Source organism: Stenella coeruleoalba (assembly GCF_951394435.1).
Source record: "Stenella coeruleoalba genome assembly, contig: scaffold_216, whole genome shotgun sequence".
Lineage (NCBI taxonomy): Eukaryota > Metazoa > Chordata > Mammalia > Artiodactyla > Delphinidae > Stenella > Stenella coeruleoalba.
The window spans coordinates 446,700-469,303 of NW_027645919.1; the positions used below are offsets into that span (position 1 = coordinate 446,700).

General features: G+C 43.6%; 1 long non-coding RNA gene across 2 annotated transcripts in view; it reads right to left on the bottom strand.

The window, feature by feature from the left end:
- The window catches only part of LOC307181481, a 422,264-nt gene extending 401,499 nt beyond the window's left edge, over window positions 1–20,765 (bottom strand). The window contains exons 1-3 of one of the 2 annotated variants that reach the window (XR_013826872.1): window positions 20,695–20,765; window positions 19,116–19,197; window positions 12,846–12,889 (exon numbers count right to left, since the gene is read on the bottom strand). This is a non-coding gene — a long non-coding RNA (uncharacterized lncRNA). Of the gene's footprint in view, window positions 1–12,845; window positions 12,890–19,115; window positions 19,198–20,694 lie in introns of those variants that run through there. The other variant, XR_013826871.1, reaches the window with a different exon arrangement.
- Between the last annotated feature and the right edge of the window lie 1,839 nt (window positions 20,766–22,604).

Sequence of the window (22,604 nt, forward strand, 5' to 3'; positions counted from 1 at the left end):
TGGCACACCGACCTCGAGTGAGGAGGCCTTCCAACTCCAACATCCAGAGAGATAACCGGGGGCAACAGGGCACCATGACGACTCGTGTGAACATCACTTGACCTGGAGTTTTTCTCATAAAACAACAAGAGTGTGTCCCAAAACAGTAGACTACTGCTTGCAGGACTTACTGCACCCAGAGGGGAGCTAATAATCTTGGCGGGGGAACCGTATATCACACTGTCACTATAGAAAAGCCTACAGACACCGTGATGATGGTGGCCAATAAGACCGGCTGGACTCCTGTTTACTTCAAAAGGCTGTTGACTCAGTGGCTATCATGGTCCTTGATCACCACTGACCCTGGACTGTCTGGGAGTTGAGCGGGCAGGGCTCTGACACCTGGTGCTGTTTGTACGTTAATTCAGGGGCCTAATTGAAGAAAGCACAGACTACTGGTCAGAGCATCTAGGCTGGCAGAAACGGTCAGCCTAAGGTGGCCGAACAAATGTGGGGCGGGGTGAAACCGGCCCCCACAACGTCTCTGCACATCTCTTTCCTGGACCCTTAAAGGTCATTAGAATCTATAACACTTCCAATGCTGGTGTTCAGGTGGACGAGCAAGGAGGCAGGGGGCCTGGGGAAAATCAACGTCACCTGGAGGCTGCTGGGGAGAAGTTCTGACCCTCGCCCCTGGGTATGAGGGCTCCCAACTCAGCACTCAGCAGTTACAGAAGAAGGGTCTGCACCCTCAGAACTCCAAGAATGAGGAACGGGACAAAAGGCAGAGGAGGGGTTTGTCCCCAGCAAAGCCCATTAAAAATCCCTGGGAGATAAAAATAGAATCTGTGCAATAAAGTCAAGTCTAACGTTTTTATCCTTTGTGCTTTGTCTAATTTCACGTACTCCTAGGGTCTCGCATGCAGAGGCTCCACACCCGCCACTTCAGACCAGATTTCCTAGTGCAGAATGGCTGGGTCGACACCTCAGCTCCTGGGGCCCAGTGCAGACTCCACGATATAGAGCCTGAGCTGCAGCCAACCCAGCCCTTGAAAGCTCTGTCCCCTCCCTCCCAATGACTCTGACAGGATCTCTACACAGCAGCCCAGCCCACAGCCCACGGGGTAGTGCATGCTCTCACCTCTCCATTCTCTGATCAAAATATAAAGTTTCCTTTGCTTGTGAACCAAACTCAGTCTCGATCTGTTGGCCCCAATGACACTGGGCAGGGGAACACTTGTTGGGGTCCACTCTGGAGGATCAGTAACAGAAATTGAGACTATTGTAACCTCAATGAACAGATGTGTGAGCCAAACTGTAGTTAACATAGAACAGTGTATAAGGCTCGGGTAAAATAAGATGTTTCTAACACTTCCATTTGATATTTCCATCACTTTATTATAAGCAAGTTCAGTGAAAGGGTTTGTCTTATTTGTCAGGTCAATATTAGAGAAACGAAGTGATTTCTTTCCAAGGATGTACATCTAATAATCTTGGTTAAACCTTCAATCTTGTTTTAAATGCTTTTCCATTGAAAATGATACCTCTCTTTCAGCTCCCCCATTTCTGAGAAGTATAAAATCTTATAATTTATTATTACCAAAGGGGAAAGGTGGGAGGAGGGATAAATTAACAGTTTGGGATTAACACATACACACTGCTATGTATAAAATAGATCATCAACAAGGAACTACTGTATAGCACAGGGAACTACACTCAACATTTTGCAATAACCTATAAGGGGAAATAATCTGAAAAAGAATAGATATTTTTATTGACATCATCTATCAATGACAGTTAAAGTGTAGCCTAAGGGAAGCTGGTGGTGAGTGCTTCTGACCCTGAAGACTTCAATCATCTAAAGTTTGGACTCTGCCTACTTCCCAAGGCCCTTAATGAACATATGTGTAGCCGTAGCTTAAAAAATTCCCCAGTTTGGGTTTCGGGGAGACACTGATTTTGAAAAAGCCCTGGTGTTCTCCTTACATGAATGGGACTCTTCCTACTGCTAAAACATGTCTGTCACACCCAGAGGATAGTATACCGTCTGATCGGGAAGAGTTTGGAAAAGGCATCTCATCTCCTCATCTCCTGGTGCTCGGGTTCACCCCTCCAGCGTCTTTACTAACAGTCTCCCCACTTGGAGATGTCAGCACTGTCAACATCCTGTTGCGTACAGTTTGGAATTTGTCCAGAGGATGAAGCAGAAGGATGAGGAACAATGAGAGACAAGTCCTAGGTGTTCAGACAGGCACATGTCACTCTAATTTCCAATCAGGAAGACGAATTGACCAAAGGCTAGGGTTGCCCATGGAAACAGTATAGGGCTTGAGGAAATCCTGCTGCTTTGTGGCCAGTTCCCATAAACACAAGTTGAACAATGGAACTCAGGGGCAGTAAAATTCACGAAACTGCAGAGTTGAAAATATCCATCACTGAAAAATGTCTTGAGGAAAGTCAGAGAAAAGGACTTGTAAGCAAGGGAGAATGGCAGGAAAGGGATTTGAGGAGGTAGAAAGGACTCGCCATTAAGCACAAGAAAAGGAGCTGAACATTGCCAACATTGCAGTTGGCCAAAAAGGGTGTATGCGTTTTTTTCTGTATATATTCAAGAAAAGGGCATACACTTTTTTAGCCAACCAAACAGGTGGGCACTGGAAATCAATACTACAAAAGATATCACTTCGCATCAGTCACAAGAGCCATCCTCATAAAGCGTAAACAACAGAAATGCAGGACAGGGCAATGAGAAGAGGGAGCCCTGTGAGACTTATAGTGGAAATGTATATTGCCAACGGCCATTCTGGAGAAGTATATTGTGTTTACTAAAGCATCTAAAAAATGAGCTACAGAGCATAGGGCACTTGCACTCATGGGCGTATATCTTGGGAAAAACAAAAATCGAGAGGACACAGGCACCCCAATGTTTACCCCCTCTCTGTTTAAAAGATCCTCGACTAGGATATAACTTAAATGTCTCTGGAGGGAAAAAATGGATAGAGATGAGGTACTTATGTAGAGTGGAATATTACTCAGCCTGGAAATCAATGAAATATGGCCAGTTGTAACAACTCTGGAGGAGTTACGTATGATCATTCTAAGTGACAGAATTCAAAAAGAAAAAGACACATATCATAAGATATCACTTAAAGGTGGAATCCAAAATAGCTACACATGAAATAAATTACAAAACAAAAACATAGTCAAATATGTAGAAAACACGCATAAGGCTGCTAAACGGGAAAGGTGGGGAGGGGTGAGGCATCATCCAGGAGGTTGAAATTAGCAAAGATACCATTCCAAATACCAAACTGATAATCAACAAGGCCTACACGGTAGCTAAAAGAACTACACTCAGCACACTCAAGTCACCGGAAAAGAATATATACGACTGGTAAGAATCTGAAAAAGAATTTACTGATGTCTCTCTGTACGTGAATCAAGTGGATGTACAGCAGCAAGAAACAGAGCTTTGAAAATCAGCTGTAACCAATATAGTAATAAATTGAAAAAAATAAACGACAGAGAGACAGAGAAAACCTCTTACAACTTTTCCTCAGGGACGGTGATGCAACATGGATTGAACACGTCTAGACCCACAGCAGGATGAGACATAAGGCTGGAAACTGTTCGCGCTAAGAGAAATGTGAGCTTGGGTGAGGAAATGCACACCCTTTAAAGTAATACTACCTGGTGCCCATTCAATGGGTCCCAAATCTGCAGGTTCAAGGGATCTTCCTACAGCTAAAACATGCATGGAAAACCCAGAGGACTGTACACCATGTGATCGGGAGATGTGTCTAAAATGCAGCTCATTTATCCTCTCCTGGTGCTCCTGTTCACCATTCCAGCCACGCTACTTAGAATCTCCCCACTTGGAGAATCAGCACATTTCAACTTCTGTTTCACACATTTTGCAAATTGTGAGGAGGATGAACAGGAAGAGGGGGAACCAATGAGAGAATAGTTGTAGGGGTTTGGACGGGCACATATCACTCTAATTTCCCATTAAGAATAAGAATTAAAAAAAGGCTCAGCCCACCTCGCTGGAGCCAAAATAGGGCCTGAAGCAATCCTGCGGGTTTGAGGCCAGCTCACAAAAGAGCAACTTAAAAAATGGAGCTCAGGGTCACTGCAATTCACAAACCTGCAGAGTTATAAATGAAAACTAACCTCCAAAATTATGTTGAGGTAAGGCAAAGAAGAGGATCTGAATGCAAGACAGAATTGCAAGAAACAGATTTCAAGAGATAGATTGGACTCGTCTTTAACGCACATGAAAAGCGGCAGAATTTCGACAATGATGCAGTTGGCCCAAAAGGGCGTATGCGTTTTTTCCTGATTATATCCAGGAAAAAACGCATATGCACCTTATGGGCAAGGAACCAAGCAAGCAATGCAAATGTGCACAACAAAGAAGTCTCACTTCCCACCGGTCAAAAGGGCCATCCTAAAAAATTGTAAAAACCAGAAATGCAGGACAGGCCATGGAGAACAGGGAGCCTTTATACGCTGATGGGCAGTGTGTGAACTGCCGAGAGCCACTCTGGAGGAGTGTATGGTGGTTCCTAAATCATCTAAAAAACAGAGCTACAGAGCATAGGACACTTCCAATCATGGGAGTATATCTAGGGAAGTCTAAAAATCAACAAGACACAAGCACACCACAGTTTAGGGCTACTCTGTTTACAAGAACCTCAACTTCAGTACACCTTAAATATCCCAGGAAAGAGAACAATGGATAAAGAAGATGTGGTACTTATGTACAATGGAATATCTCTTCACCATGAAATCAATGTAATAAGGCTAGTAGAAGGATAAAGAGTGGATTTAGGTCCGATAATACTACTTGAAATAAGTCAAACAGAAAAAGAAACATATCATAAGATATCACCTATAGAGGGAGGGTAAATATGGCTGCACAAGAAATGAATTACAGAACAGAACAGTGTCTCACACTTAGAAAACACACTTATGTCAGCTTAAGGGGAAAGGAGAGGTGGGGTGATGCATAAAACCAGAGTTTGAAATTAGCACAGATACCGTTCAATAAACCAAATAGGTATTAGACAAGATCTACACCTTGCTCAATGAACTGGCCTCAACACACCCTATACACCGCAGAGAAATATATCTGAGTAATAAGAATCTTAAAACCCATGTATTGATATATCTCCATAAGGGAATCAAGTGTGTGCAGAGCGGCACAAACACAGCAGTGAAGATGAGCTAAACCCCATTATAGAAATAAATTTTAAAAACAAAACGCAGAAACAATGAAAGAGAGAAAAATTCTTACAAAATTCGCTCAGGGGCTGTGATGCAACCTGGATTGACCACATATAAACCCACAGCTGGATAAGACATAAGGCTGGACACTTGGGGCTGAGAGGATTGGTGAGCTTTGGTGAGCAACTGCCAAAAGTTTAATGCAATACTTCATGCTACTCATTCCAAGGGTCCCAACACTCCAGGTTGAAGGGAATCTTCCTACAGCTAAACCATGCTTGGGAAACCCAGCGACTGGTATACCATATGATCAGGAAAGGTTTCTAAAACACACCTCATTGTTCCTCTCCTGGGGCTCCGGATCGACATTCCAGCCGCTTTACTAACAACAACCTCACATGGAGAGTCAATGCCTTTAAGTCCCAGTATCGCACAGTCTGCAGATAGTGCGGAGGATGAATGGGTTAGGGGGAACCAGTGAGAAACTAATGTAGTGGTTTCAATGGGCACATGTCACTCTAATTTCACATCAGTAAGAAGAATTAACCAAAGGCACAGCAAGGTGTCCCACAAGAACAATAGGGCCTGAAGGAATCCTGCGGTTATGAGGCAAGATCACAAAAATAAGAGCTGAAAAATGGAGCTCAGGGCCACTGCAATTCAAAAACGTGCAGAGTTATAAAGGCCAACAATTTTCAAAAAGGATATTGAGGAAAGGCTATGAAGAGGCATTGAAAGAAAGGCAGAATTGCAGGAAACCGATTTCAGGAGGTAGACTGGAATTGCATTTAAAGCATAGGAAATGAGGCAGAACGTCGACAATGATGCACTTGGCCAAAAAGGGCGTATGTGTTTTTTCCTGAATATATTCAGGAAAAAACGCATATGCACTTTTTGTACAACCAAGCAAGCTTGCAAAGGAAATCTGCACTACAATGAAGTCTCACTTCCCACTGGTTAAAAGGGCCATCTGAGAAAAGTGTAAAATCCAGAAAGGCAGGACAGGCCATGGAGAACTGGGAGCCTTGTTATGCTGACGGGCGGGATGTAAATTGCCAACAGACACTCAGGAGAAGTGTATGGTGTTTCCTGAAACATCTAAAAAACAAAGCAACAGAGCCTAGGGCACTTCCACTTATGGTCCTATAGCTTAGGGAAATTAAAATCAAAAAGACACAGCCACCCCAAAGTATGGAACGGCTCTGTTTACAAGAACCTCATTTACAGTACAAGTTCAACATCGCAGAAAGTGAAAAATGGATAAAGAAGTTGTGGTATTTACTTACAAAGCAATATCACACAGCAATGAAATCTATGTCATCAGGCCCTTAGCAGCACAATGAGTGGATTCAGGTATGATGATTCTAACTGAAATAAATCACACAGAAAAAGAAACATCATAAGATATCAGTAATACAAGGAATGTAAACTTGGCTACACAGGAACTGAATTACAGAACAGAACAGGGTCTCAAATTTAGAAAACCAACTTATGCTTGCTTAAGGGTAAAGGTGAGTTGGGGTGCTGCATAAAACCAGAGATTGAAATGAGCACAGATAAAGTTCCATAAGCCAAATATGGAATAGACAAGAGCTACTCCTTGCTCAACGAAATGGACTCAACACCGCATATTAAACGCCTAAGAATGTACCTGACTAGTAAGTATCTTAAAACCTATGGATTGCTATGTCTCTGAAAGAGAATCAAGCATGTGTACAGGGGCATAAACGCAGCAGTGATAGGATTGGAGAGGTTCGGTGAGCAAATGAAGACCCTTTGAAGTCATATTGCATGGTACCCATTCCACGGGTTTCAACTACCCAGGTTTAAGGTATTCTTCCTTCAGCTAAAACATGCATGTGGAACCTAGAGTATGATCAACCATGTGATCGGGAGACGTGTTCAAATATGTCTCAGTTTTCGTACCCTGGTACTCGGGTGCAACATTCCAGACGCTTTACTAACACTCTCCCCACTTGGAGAGTCAGTCCCTTTAACCTCCTGTTTGGCCCAGTTTGCAATTTCTGCGGAAGATGAACAGGAATAGGGAGAACCAATGAGAGACTAGCTGGAGGTGTCTGGACGGGCAAATTTAACTCTCATTTCCGACCAGGAAGAGGAATTAACGAAAGGATCAGCGTGCTGTGCCTTAACCAGATTAGGGCCTGAAGCCATCCTGCGGTGTTGCGGCCAGCTCACAAGAAAGCGAGTTGAAGAAAGGAGCTCAGGGGCACTGTAATGCACAAACCTGCAGAGTTATAAATGACAGCTATCGTCCAAAAATATACTGAAGTAAGGTTGCCAAGAGGACTTGAAAGCGGGGCAGAATTGCAGGAAAGCGATTTCAGGAGGTAGACTGGAATTGCATTGAAAGCATAGGAAAAGAGGCAGAACGTCCACAATGATGCACTTGGCCAAAAAGGGCGTATGCGTTTTTTTCTGAATATATTCAGGAAAAAACGCATACGCACTTTTTGGCCAACAAAGCAAGCTTGCAAAGGAAATCTGCACTACAATGAAGTCTCACTTCCCCCTGGTCAAAAGGGCCATCTGAAAAAAGTGTAAAATCCAGAAAGGCAGGACAGGCCATGGAGAACTGGGAGCCTTGTTATGCTGATGGGCGGGATGTAAATTGCCAACAGACACTCAGGAGAAGTGTATGGTGTTTCCTGAAACATGTAAAAAACAAAGCAACAGAGCCTAGGGCACTTCCACTTATGGTCCTATAGCTTAGGGAAATTAAAATCAAACAGACACAGCCATCCCAAAGTATGGAACGCCTCTGTTTACAAGAACCTCGTTTACAGTACAAGTTCAACATCGCAGAAAGTGAAAAATGGATAAAGAACTTCAGGTACTTATGTACAATGCAGTATCACTCAGCAATGAAATCTATGTCATCAGGCCCTTAGCAGCACAATGAGTGGATTCAGGTATGATGATTCTAACTGAAATAAGTCACACAAAAAAAGAAACATCATAAGATATCAGTAATACACGGAATGTAAACTTGGCTACACAGGAACTGAATTACAGAACAGAACAGGGTCTCAAATTTAGAAAACCAACTTGTGCTTGCTTAAGGGGAAAGGTGAGTTGGGGTGCTGCATAAAACCAGAGATTGAAATGAGCACAGATAAAGTTCCTTAAGCCAAATATGGAATAGACAAGAGCTACTCCTTGCTCAACGAAATGGACTCAACACCCCATATTAAACGCCTAAGAATGTACCTGACTAGTAAGTATCTTAAAACCTATGGATTGCTATGTCTCCAAAAGAGAATCAAGCGTGTGTGCAGGGGCATAAACGCAGCAGTGATAGGATTGGAGAGGTTCGGTGAGCAAATGAAGACCCTTTGAAGTCATATTGCATGGTACCCATTCCACGGGTCTCAACTCTCCAGGTTTAAGGTATTCTTCCTTCAGCTAAAACATGCATGTGGAACCCAGAGTATGATCAACCGTGTGAACGGGAGATGTGTTCAAATATGTCTCAGTTTTCCTCCCCTGGCACCCGGGTGCAACATTCCACATGCTTTACTAACACTCTCCCCACTTGGAGAGTCAGCACCTTTAACCTCCTGTTTGGCCCAGTTTGCAATTTCTGCGGAAGATGAACAGGAATAGGGAGAACCAATGAGAGACTAGCTGGAGGTGTCTGGACGGGCAAATATAACTCTCATTTCCCACCGGGAAGAGGAAATAACCAAAGGCTCAGCGTGCCGTGCCAGAACCAGATTAGGGCCTGAAGCCATCCTGCAGTGTTGCGGCCAGCTCAAAAGAAAGCGAGTTGAAAAAAGGAGCTCAGGGGCACTGTAATTCACAAAACTGCAGAGTTATAAATGACAGCTATCGTCCAAAAATATACTGAAGTAAGGCTGCCAAGAGGACTTGAAAGCGGGGCAGAATTGCAGGAAACCGATTTCAGGAGGTAGACTGGAATTGCATTGAAAGCATAGGAAAAGAGGCAGAACGTCCACAATGATGCACTTGGCCAAAAAGGGCGTATGCGTTTTTTCCTGAATATATTCAGGAAAAAACGCATACGCCCTTTTTGGCCAACCAAGCAAGCTTGCAAAGGAAATCTGCACTACAATGAAGTCTCACTTCTCCCCAGTCAAAAGGGCCATCTGAAAAAAGTGTAAAATCCAGAAAGCCAGGACAGGCCATGGAGAACTGGGAGCCTTGTTATGCTGATGGGCGGGATGTAAATTGCCAACAGACACTGGGGAGAAGTGTATGGTGTTTCCTGAAACATCTAAAAAACAAAGCAACAGAGCCTAGGGCACTTCCACTTATAGTCCTATAGCTTAGGGAAATTAAAATCAAAAAGACACAGCCACCCCAATGTTTGGGACGCCTCAGTTTACAAGAACCTCGTTTACCGTACAAGTTCAATATCACAGAAATTGAAAAATGGATAAAGAACTTGTGGTACTTACGTACAATGCAGTATCACTCAGCAATGAAATCTATGTCATCAGGCCCTTAGCAGCATAATGAGTAGATTCAGGTACGATGATTCTAACTGAAATAAGTCACACAGAAAAAGAAACATCATAAGATATCAGTAATACACGGAATGTAAACTTGGCTACACAGGAACTGAATTACAGAACAGAACAGGTTCTCAAATTTAGAAAACCAACTTATGCTTGCTTAAGGGGAAAGGTGAGTTGGGGTGCTGCATAAAACCAGAGATTGAAATGAGCACAGATAAAGTTCCTTAAGCCAAATATGGAATAGACAAGAGCTACTCCTTGCTCAACGAAAGGGACTCAAAACCCCATATTAAACGCCTAAGAATGTACCTGACTAGTAAGTATCTTAAAACCTATGGATTGCTATGTCTCCAAAAGAGAATCAAGCGTGTGTACAGGGGCATAAACGCAGCAGTGATAGGATTGGAGAGGTTCGGTGAGCAAATGAAGACCCTTTGAAGTCATATTGCATGGTACCCATTCCACGGGTCTCAACTCTCCAGGTTTAAGGTATTCTTCCTTCAGCTAAAACATGCATGTGGAACCCAGAGTATGATCAACCATGTGAACGGGAGACGTGTTCAAATATGTCTCAGTTTTCGTACCCTGGTACTCGGGTGCAACATTCCAGACGCTTTACTAACACTCTCCCGACTTGGAGAGTCAGTCCCTTTAACCTCCTGTTTGGCCCAGTTTGCAATTTCTGCGGAAGATGAACAGGAATACCGAGAACCAATGAGAGGCTAGCTGGAGATGTCTGGACGGGCAAATTTAACTCTCATTTCCCACCAGGAAGAGGAATTAACCAAAGGCTCAGAATGCCGGGCCGGAACCAGATTAGGGCCTGAAGCCATCCTGCGGTGTTGCGGCCAGGTCACAAGAAAGCGAGTTGAAGAAAGGAGCTCAGGGGCACTGTAATTCACAAACCTGCAGAGTTATAAATGACAGCTATCGTCCAAAAATAGACTGAAGTAAGGCTGCCAAGAGGACTTGAAAGCGGGGCAGAATTGCAGGAAACCGATTTCAGGAGGTAGACTGGAATTGCATTGAAAGCATAGGAAAAGAGGCAGAACGTCCACAATGATGCACTTGGCCAAAAAGGGCGTATGCGTTTTTTCCTGAATATATTCAGGAAAAAACGCATACGCCCTTTTTGGCCAACCAAGCAAACTTGCAAAGGAAATCTGCACTACAATGAAGTCTCACTTCCCCCCGGTCAAAAGGGCCATCTGAAAAAAGTGTAAAATCCAGAAAGGCAGGACAGGCCATGGAGAACTGGGAGCCTTGTTATGCTGATGGGCGGGATGTAAATTGCCAACAGACACTCGGGAGAAGTGTATGGTGTTTCCTGAAACATCTAAAAAACAAAGCAACAGAGCCTAGGGCACTTCCACTTATGGTCCTATAGCTTAGGGAAATTAAAATCAAAAAGACACAGCCACCCCAAAGTATGGAACGGCTCTGTTTACAAGAACCTCATTTACAGTACAAGTTCAACATCGCAGAAAGTGAAAAATGGATAAAGAATTTGTGGTATTCACTTACAAAGCAGTATCACTCAGCAATGAAATCTATGTCATCAGGCCCGTAGCAGCACAATGAGTGGATTCAGGTATGATGATTCTAACTGAAATAAGTCACACAGAAAAAGAAACATCATAAGATATCAGTAATACACGGAATGTAAACTTGGCTACACAGGAACTGAATTACAGAACAGAACAGGGTCTCAAATTTAGAAAACCAACTTATGCTTGCTTAAGGGGAAAGGTGAGTTGGGGTGCTGCATAAAACCAGAGATTGAAATGAGCACAGATAAAGTTCCTTAAGCCAAATATGGAATAGACAAGAGCTACTCCTTGCTCAACGAAATGGACTCAACACCCCATATTAAACGCCTAAGAATGTACCTGACTAGTAAGTATCTTAAAACCTATGGATTGCTATGTCTCCAAAAGAGAATCAAGCGTGTGTGCAGGGGCATAAACGCAGCAGTGATAGGATTGGAGAGGTTCGGTGAGCAAATGAAGACCCTTTGAAGTCATATTGCATGGTACCCATTCCACGGGTCTCAACTCTCCAGGTTTAAGGTATTCTTCCTTCAGCTAAAACATGCATGTGGAACCCAGAGTATGATCAACCGTGTGAACGGGAGACGTGTTCAAATATATCTCAGTTTTCCTCCCCTGGCACTCGGGTGCAACATTCCACATGCTTTACTAACACTCTCCCCACTTGGAGAGTCAGCAGCTTTAACCTCCTGTTTGGCCCAGTTTGCAATTTCTGCGGAAGATGAACAGGAATAGGGAGAACCAATGAGAGACTAGCTGGAGGTGTCTGGACGGGCAAATATAACTCTCATTTCCCACCGGGAAGAGGAAATAACCAAAGGCTCAGCGTGCCGTGCCGGAACCAGATTAGGGCCTGAAGCCATACTGCAGTGTTGCGGCCAGCTCAAAAGAAAGCGAGTTGAAGAAAGGAGCTCAGGGGCACTGTAATTCACAAACCTGCAGAGTTATAAATGACAGCTATCGTCCAAAAATAGACTGAAGTAAGGCTGCCAAGAGGACTTGAATGCGGGGCAGAATTGCAGGAAACCGATTTCAGGAGGTAGACTGGAATTGCATTGAAAGCATAGGAAAAGAGGCAGAACGTCCACAATGATGCACTTGGCCAAAAAGGGCATATGCGTTTTTTCCTGAATATATTCAGGAAAAAACGCATACGCCCTTTTTGGCCAACCAAGCAAGCTTCCAAAGGAAATCTGCACTACAATGAAGTCTCACTTCCCCCCGGTCAAAAGGCCATCTGAAAAAAGTGTAAAATCCAGAAAGGCAACAGGCCATTGAGAACTGGGAGCCTTGTTATGCTGATGGGCGGGATGTAAATTGCCAACAGACACTCAGGAGAAGTGTATGGTGTTTCCTGAAACATCTAAAAAACAAAGCAACAGAGCCTAGGGCACTTCCACTTATGGTCCTATAGCTTAGGGAAATTAAAATCAAAAAGACACAGCCACCCCAAAGTTTGGAACGGCTCTGTTTACAAGAACCTCGTTTACAGTACAAGTTCAACATCGCAGAAAGTGAAAAATGGATAAAGAAGTTGTGGTATTCACTTACAAAGCAATATCACTCAGCAATGAAATCTATGTCATCAGGCCCTTAGCAGCACAATGAGTGGATTCAGGTACGATGATTCTAACTGAAATAAGTCACACAGAAAAAGAAACATCATAAGATATCACTAATACACGGAATGTAAACTTGGCTACACAGGAACTGCATTCCAAAACAGAACAGGTTCTCAAATTTAGAAAACCAACTTATGCTTGCTTAAGGGGAAAGGTGAGTTGGGGTGCTGCATAAAACCAGAGATTGAAATGAGCACAGATAAAGTTCCTTAAGCCAAATATGGAATAGACAAGAGCTACTCCTTGCTCAACGAAATGGACTCAACACCGCATATTAAACGCCTAAGAATGTACCTGACTAGTAAGTATATTAAAACCTATGGATTGCTATGTCTCCGAAAGAGAATCAAGCATGTGTACAGGGGCATAAACGCAGCAGTGATAGGATTGGAGAGGTTCGGTGAGCAAATGAAGACCCTTTGAAGTCATATTGCATGGTACCCATTCCACGGGTTTCAACTACCCAGGTTTAAGGTATTCTTCCTTCAGCTAAAACATGCATGTGGAACCTAGAGTATGATCAACCATGTGATCGGGAGACATGTTCAAATATGTCTCAGTTTTCGTACCCTGGTACTCGGGTGCAATATTCCAGACGCTTTACTAACACTCTCCCGACTTGGAGAGTCAGTCCCTTTAACCTCCTGTTTGGCCCAGTTTGCAATTTCTGCGGAAGATGAACAGGAATAGCGAGAACCAATGAGAGACTAGCTGGAGGTGTCTGGACGGGCAAATTTAACTCTCATTTCCCACCGGGAAGAGGAATTAACCAAAGGCTCAGCGTGCCGTGCCGGAACCAGATTAGGGCCTGAAGCCATCCTGCGGTGTTGCGGCCAGCTCACAAGAAAGCGAGTTGAAGAAAGGAGCTCAGGGGCACTGTAATTCACAAACCTGCAGAGTTATAAATGACAGCTATCGTCCAAAAATATACTGAAGTAAGGCTGCCAACAGGACTTGAAAGCGGGGCAGAATTGCAGGAAACCGATTTCAGGAGGTAGACTGGAATTGCATTGAAAGCATAGGAAGAGGCAGAACGTCCACAATGATGCACTTGGCCAAAAAGGGCGTATGCGTTTTTTCCTGAATATATTCAGGAAAAAACGCATACGCCCTTTTTGGCCAACCAAGCAAGTTTGCAAAGAAATCTGCACTATAATGAAGTCTCACTTCCCCCCGGTCAAAAGGGACATCTGATAAAAGTGTAAAATCCAGAAAGGCAGGACAGGCCATGGAGAACTGGGAGCCTTGTTATGCTGATGGGCGGGATGTAAATTGCCAACAACCACTCGGGGGAAGTGTATGGTGTTTCCTGAAACATCTAAAAAACAAAGCAACAGAGCCTAGGGCACTTCCACTTATGGTCCTATAGCTTAGGGAAATTAAAATCAAAAAGACACAGCCACCCCAATGTTTGGAATGGCTCTGTTTACAAGAACCTCGTTTACAGTACAAGTTCAACATCGCAGAAAGTGAAAAATGGATAAAGAAGTTGTGGTATTCACTTACAAAGCAATATCACTCAGCAATGAAATCTATGTCATCAGGCCCTTAGCAGCACAATGAGTGGATTCAGGTATGATGATTCTAACTGAAATAAGTCACACAGAAAAAGAAACATCATAAGATATCAGTAATACACGGAATGGAAACTTGGCTACACAGGAACTGAATTACAGAACAGAACAGGGTCTCAAATTTAGAAAACGAACTTCTGCTTGCTTAAGGGGAAAGGTGAGTTGGGGTGCTGCATAAAACCAGAGATTGAAATGAGCACAGATAAAGTTCCTTAAGCCAAATATGGAATAGACAAGAGCTACTCCTTGCTCAACGAAATGGACTCAACACCGCATATTAAACGCCTAAGAATGTACCTGACTAGTAAGTATCTTAAAACCTATGGATTGCTATGTCTCCGAAAGAGAATCAAGCATGTGTGCAGGTGCATAAACGCAGCAGTGATAGGATTGGAGAGGTTCGGTGAGTAAATGAAGACCCTTTGAAATCATATTGCATGGTACACATTCCACGGGTTTTAACTACCCAGGTTTTAGGTATTCTTCCTTCAGCTAAAACTTGCATGTGGAACCTAGAGTATGATCAACCATGTGATCGGGAGACCTGTTCAAATATGTCTCAGTTTTCGTACCCTGGTACTCGGGTGCAACATTCCAGACGCTTTACTAACACTCTCCCCACTTGGAGAGTCAGCGCCTTTAACCTCCTGTTTGGCCCAGTTTCCAATTTCTGCGGAAGATGAACAGGAATAGCGAGAACCAATGAGAGGCTAGCTGGAGATGTCTGGACGGGCAAATTTAACTCTCATTTCCCACCAGGAAGAGGAATTAACCAAAGGCTCAGCGTGCCGTGCCAGAACCAGATTAGGGCCTGAAGACATCCTGCGGTGTTGCGGCCAGGTCACAAGAAAGCGAGTTGAAGAAAGGAGCTCAGGGGCACTGTAATTCACAAACCTGCAGAGTTATAAATGACAGCTATCGTCCAAAAATAGACTGAAGTAAGGCTGCCAAGAGGACTTGAAAGCGGGGCAGAATTGCAGGAAACCGATTTCAGGAGGTAGACTGGAATTGCATCGAAAGCATAGGAAAAGAGGCAGAACGTCCACAATGATGCACTTGGCCAAAAAGGGCATATGCGTTTTTTCCTGAATATATTCAGGAAAAAACGCATATGCCCTTTTTGGCCAACCAAGCAAACTTGCAAAGGAAATCTGCACTACAATGAAGTCTCACTTCCCCCCGGTCAAACGGGCAATCTGAAAAAAGTGTAAAATCCAGAAAGGCAGGACAGGCCATGGAGAACTGGGAGCCTTGTTATGCTGATGGGCGGGATGTAAATTGCCAACAGACCCTCAGGAGAAGTGTATGCTGTTTCCTGAAACATCTAAAAAACAAAGCAACAGAGCCTAGGGCACTTGCGCTTATGGTCCTATAGCTTAGGGAAATTAAAATCAAAAAGACACAGCCACCCCAAAGTTTGGGACGCCTCCGTTTACAAGAACCTCGTTTACCGTACAAGTTCAATATCACAGAAAGTGAAAAATGGATAAAGAACTTGTGGTACTTACGTACAATGCAGTATCACTCAGCAATGAAATCTATGTCATCAGGCCCGTAGCAGCATAATGAGTGGATTCAGGTACGATGATTCTAACTGAAATAAGTCACACAGAAAAAGAAACATCATAAGATATCACTAATACACGGAATGTAAACTTGGCTACACAGGAACTGCATTCCAACACAGAACAGGGTCTCAAATTTAGAAAACCAACTTATGCTTGCTTAAGGGGAAAGTTGAGTTGGGGTGCTGCATAAAACCAGAGATTGAAATGAGTACAGATAAAGTTCCGTAAGCCAAATATGGAATAGACAAGAGCTACTCCTTGCTCAACGAAATGGACACAAAACCCCATATTAAACGCCTAAGAATGCACCTGACTAGTAAGTATCTTAAAACCTATGGATTGCTATGTCTCCGAAAGAGAATCAAGCATGTGTACAGGGGCATAAACGCAGCAGTGATAGGATTGGAGAGGTTCGTGAGCAAATGAAGACCCTTTGAAGTCATATTGCATGGTACCCATTCCACGGGTTTCAACTACCCAGGTTTAAGGTATTCTTCCTTCATCTAAAACATGCATGTGGAACCTAGAGTATTATCAACCATGTGATCGGGAGACGTGTTCAAATATGTCTCAGTTTTCGTACCCTGGTACTCGGGTGCAACATTCCAGACGCTTTACTAACACTCTCCCCACTTGGAGAGTCAGTCCCTTTAACTTCCTGTTTGGCCCAGTTTGCAATTTCTGTGGAAGATGAACAGGAATAGCGAGAACCAATGAAAGACTAGCTGGAGGTGTCTGGATGGGCAAATATAACTCTCATTTCCCACCAGGAAAAGGAATTAACCAAAGGCTCAGCGTGCCGTGCCAGAACCAGATTAGGGCCTGAAGACATCCTGCGGTGTTGCGGCCAGGTCACAAGAAAGCGAGTTGAAGAAAGGAGCTCAGGGACACTGTAATTCACAAACCTGCAGAGTTATAAATGACAGCTATCGTCCAAAAATAGACTGAAGTAAGGCTGCCAAGAGGACTTGAAAGCAGGGCAGAATTGCAGGAAACCGATTTCAGGAGGTAGACTGGAATTGCATTGAAAGCATAGGAAAAGAGGCAGAAGGTCCACAATGATGCACTTGGCCAAAAAGGGCGTATGCGTTTTTTCCTGAATATATTCAGGAAAAAACGCATACGCCCTTTTTGGCCAACCAAGCAAGCTTGCAAAGGAAATCTGCACTACAATGAAGTCTCACTTCCCCCCGGTCAAAAGGGCCATCTGAAAAAAGTGTAAAATCCAGAAAGGCAGGACAGGCCATGGAGAACTGGGAGCCTTGTTATGTTGATGGGCGGGATGTAAATTGCCAACAACCACTCGGGAGAAGTGTATGGTGTTTCCTGAAACATCTAAAAAACAAAGCAACAGAGCCTAGGGCACTTCCACTTATGGTCCTATAGCTTAGGGAAATTAAAATCAAAAAGACACAGCCACCCCAAAGTTTGGATCGGCTCTGTTTACAAGAACCTCGTTTACAGTACAAGTTCAACATCGCAGAAAGTGAAAAATGGATAAAGAAGTTGTGGTATTTACTTACAAAGCAATATCACTCAGCAATGAAATCTGTGTCATCAGGCCCTTAGCAGCACAATGAGTGGATTCAGGTATGATGATTCTAACTGAAATAAGTCACACAGAAAAAGAAACATCATAAGATATCAGTAATACACGGAATGGAAACTTGGCTACACAGGAACTGAATTACAGAACAGAACAGGGTCTCAAATTTAGAAAACCAACTTATGCTTGCTTAAGGGGAAAGGTGTGTTGGGGTGCTGCATAAAACCAGAGATTGAAATGAGCACAGATAAAGTTCCTTAAGCCAAATATGGAATAGACAAGAGCTACTCCTTGCTCAACGAAATGGACTCAACACCCCATATTAAACGCCTAAGAATGTACCTGACTAGTAAGTATCTTAAAACCTATGGATTGCTATGTCTCCGAAAGAGAATCAAGCATGTGTACAGGGGCATAAACGCAGCAGTGATAGGATTGGAGAGGTTCGGTGAGCATATGAAGACCCTTTGAAGTCATATTTCATGGTACCAATTCCACGGGTCTCAACTCTCCAGGTTTAAGGTATTCTTCCTTCAGCTAAAACATGCATGTGGAACCCAGAGTATGATCAACCATGTGAACGGGAGACGTGTTCAAATATATCTCAGTTTTCCTCCCCTGGTACTCGGGTGCAACATTCCAGACGCTTTACTAACACTCTCCCGACTTGGAGAGTCAGTCCCTTTAACCTCCTGTTTGGCCCAGTTTGCAATTTCTGCGGAAGATGAACAGGAATAGCGAGAACCAATGAGAGGCTAGCTGGAGGTGTCTGGACGGGCAAATTTAACTCTCATTTCCCACCAGGAAGAGGAATTAACCAAAGGCTCAGCATGCCGGGCCGGAACCAGATTAGGGCCTGAAGCCATCATGCGGTGTTGCGGCCAGGTCACAAGAAAGCGAGTTGAAGAAAGGAGCTCAGGGGCACTGTAATTCACAAACCTGCAGAGTTATAAATGACAGCTATCGTCCAAAAATAGACTGAAGTAAGGCTGCCAAGAGGACTTGAAAGCGGGGCAGAATTGCAGGAAACCGATTCCAGGAGGTAGACTGCAATTGCATTGAAAGCATAGGAAAAGAGGCAGAAAGTCCACAATGATGCACTTGGCCAAAAAGGGCGTATGCGTTTTTTCCTGAATATATTCAGGAAAAAACGCATACGCCCTTTTTGGCCAACCAGCTTCCAAAGGAAATCTGCACTACAATGAAGTCTCACTTCCCCCCGGTCAAAAGGCCATCTGAAAAAAGTGTAAAATCCAGAAAGGCAACAGGCCATTGAGAACTGGGAGCCTTGTTATGCTGATGGGCGGGATGTAAATTGCCAACAACCACTCAGGAGAAGTGTATGGTGTTTCCTGAAACATCTAAAAAACAAAGCAACAGAGCCTAGGGCACTTCCACTTATGGTCCTATAGCTTAGGGAATTTAAAATCAAAAAGACACAGCCACCCCAAAGTTTGGAACAGCTCTGTTTACAAGAACCTCGTTTACAGTACAAGTTCAACATCGCAGAAAGTGAAAAATGGATAAAGAAGTTGTGGTATTTACTTAAAAAGCAATATCACTCAGCAATGAAATCTGTGTCATCAGGCCCTTAGCAGCACAATGAGTGGATTCAGGTATGATGATTCTAACTGAAATAAGTCACACAGAAAAAGAAACATCATAAGATATCAGTAATACACGGAATGTAAACTTGGCTACACAGGAACTGAATTACAGAACAGAACAGGGTCTCAAATTTAGAAAACCAACTTATGCTTGCTTAAGGGGAAAGGTGAGTTGGGGTGCTGCATAAAACCAGAGATTGAAATGAGCACAGATAAAGTTCCTTAAGCCAAATATGGAATAGACAAGAGCTACTCCTTGCTCAACGAAATGGACTCAACACCGCATATTAAACGCCTAAGAATGTACCTGACTAGTAAGTATCTTAAAACCTATGGATTGCTATGTCTCCGAAAGAGAATCAAGCATGTGTACAGGGGCATAAACGCAGCAGTGATAGGATTGGAGAGGTTCGGTGAGCAAATGAAGACCCTTTGAAGTCATATTGCATGGTACCCATTCCACGGGTTTCAACTACCCAGGTTTTAGGTATTCTTCATTCAGCTAAAACATGCATGTGGAACCCAAGTATTATCAACCATGTGAACGGGAGACGTGTTCAAATATGTCTCAGTTTTCCTCCCCTGGTACTCGGGTGCAACATTCCAGGCGCTTTACTAACACTCTCCCCACTTGGAGAGTCAGCGCCTTTAACCTCTTGTTTGGCCCAGTTTGCAATTTCTGCGGAAGATGAACAGGAATAGCGAGAACCAATGAGAGGCTAGCTGGAGGTGTCTGGACGGGCAAATTCAACTCTCATTTCCCACCAGGAAGAGGAATTAACCAAAGGCTCAGCGTGCCGTGCTGGAACCAGATTAGGGCCTGAAGCCATCCTGCGGTGTTGCGGCCAGGTCAAAAGAAAGCGAGTTGAAGAAAGGAGCTCAGGGGCACTGTAATTCACAAACCTGCAGAGTTATAAATGACAGCTATCGTCCAAAAATAGACTGAAGTAAGGCTGCCAAGAGGACTTGAAAGCGGGGCAGAATTGCAGGAAACCGATTTCAGGAGGTAGACTGGAATTGCATTGAAAGCATAGGAAAAGAGGCAGAACGTCCACAATGATGCACTTGGCCAAAAAGGGCGTATGCGTTTTTTCCTGAATATATTCAGGAAAAAACGCATACGCCCTTTTTGGCCAACCAAGCAAGCTTGCAAAGGAAATCTGCACTACAATGAAGTCTCACTTCCCCCCGGTCAAAAGGGCCATCTGAAAAAAGTGTAAAACCCAGAAAGGCAGGACAGGCCATGGAGAACTGGGAGCCTTGTTATGCTGATGGGCGGGATGTAAATTGTCAACAACCACACGGGAGAAGTGTATGGTGTTTACTGAAACATCTAAAAAACAAAGCAACAGAGCCTAGGGCACTTCCACTTATGGTCCTATAGCTTAGGGAATTTAAAATCAAAAAGACACAGCCACCCCAAAGTTTGGAACGGCTCTCTTTACAAGAACCTCATTTACAGTACAAGTTCAACATCGCAGAAAGTGAAAAATGGATAAAGAAGTTGTGGTATTTACTTAAAAAGCAATATCACTCAGCAATGAAATCTGTGTCATCAGGCCCTTAGCAGCACAATGAGTGGATTCAGGTATGATGATTCTAACTGAAATAAGTCACACAGAAAAAGAAACATCATAAGATATCAGTAATACACGGAATGTAAACTTGGCTACACAGGAACTGAATTACAGAACAGAACAGGGTCTCAAATTTAGAAAACCAACTTATGCTTGCTTAAGGGGAAAGGTGAGTTGGGGTGCTGCATAAAACCAGAGATTGAAATGAGCACAGATAAAGTTCCTTAAGCCAAATATGGAATAGACAAGAGCTACTCCTTGCTCAACGAAATGGACTCAACACCGCATATTAAACGCCTAAGAATGTACCTGACTAGTAAGTATCTTAAAACCTATGGATTGCTATGTCTCCGAAAGAGAATCAAGCATGTGTACAGGGGCATAAACGCAGCAGTGATAGGATTGGAGAGGTTCGGTGAGCAAATGAAGACCCTTTGAAGTCATATTGCATGGTACCCATTACACGGGTCTTAACTCTCCAGGTTTAAGGTATTCTTCCTTCAGCTTAAACATGCATGTGGAACCCAGAGTATGATCAACCATGTGAACGGGAGACGTGTTCAAATATGTCTCAGTTTTCCTCCCCTGGTACTCGGGTGCAACATTCCAGACGCTTTACTAACACTCTCCCGACTTGGAGAGTCAGTCCCTTTAACCTCCTGTTTGGCCCAGTTTGCAATTTCTGCGGAAGATGAACAGGAATAGCAAGAACCAATGAGAGATTACATGTAGGAATCTGGACGGGCAAAGTTAACTCTCATTTCCCACCAGGAAGAGGAATTAACCAAAGGCTCAGCGTGCCGTGCCGGAATCAGATTAGGGCCTGAAGCCATCCTGCGGTGTTGCGGCCAGGTCACAAGAAAGCGAGTTGAAGAAAGGAGCTCAGGGGCACTGTAATTCACAAACCTGCAGAGTTATAAATGACAGCTATCGTCCAAAAATAGACTGAAGTAAGGCTGCCAAGAGGACTTGAAAGCGGGGCAGAATTGCAGGAAACCGATTTCAGGAGGTAGACTGGAATTGCATTGAAAGCATAGGAAAAGAGGCAGAACGTCCACAATGATGCACTTGGCCAAAAAGGGCGTATGCGTTTTTCCCTGAATATATTCCGGAAAAAACGCATACGCCCTTTTTGGCCAACCAAGCAAGCTTCCAAAGGAAATCTGCACTACAATGAAGTCTCACTTCCCCCCGGTCCAAAGGCCATCTGAAAAAAGTGTAAAATCCAGAAAGGCAACAGGCCATTGAGAACTGGGAGCCTTGTTATGCTGATGGGCGGGATGGAAATTGCCAACAGACACTCAGGAGAAGTGTATGGTGTTTCCTGAAACATCTAAAAAACAAAGCAACAGAACCTAGGGCACTTCCACTTATGGTCCTATAGCTTAGGGAAATTAAAATCAAAAAGACACAGCCACCCCAAAGTTTGGAACGGCTCTGTTTACAAGAACCTCGTTTACAGTACAAGTTCAACATCGCAGAAAGTGAAAAATGGATAAAGAAGTTGTGGTATTTACTTACAAAGCAATATCACTCAGCAATGAAATCTGTGTCATCAGGCCCTTAGCAGCACAATGAGTGGATTCAGGTATGATGATTCTAACTGAAATAAGTCACACAGAAAAAGAAACATCATAAGATATCACTAATACACGGAATGTAAACTTGGCTACACAGGAACTGCATTCCAAAACAGAACAGGGTCTCAAATTTAGAAAACCAACTTATGCTTGCTTAAGGGGAAAGGTGAGTTGGGGTGCTGCATAAAACCAGAGATTGAAATGAGCACAGATAAAGTTCCTTAAGCCAAATATGGAATAGACAAGAGCTACTCCTTGCTCAACGAAATG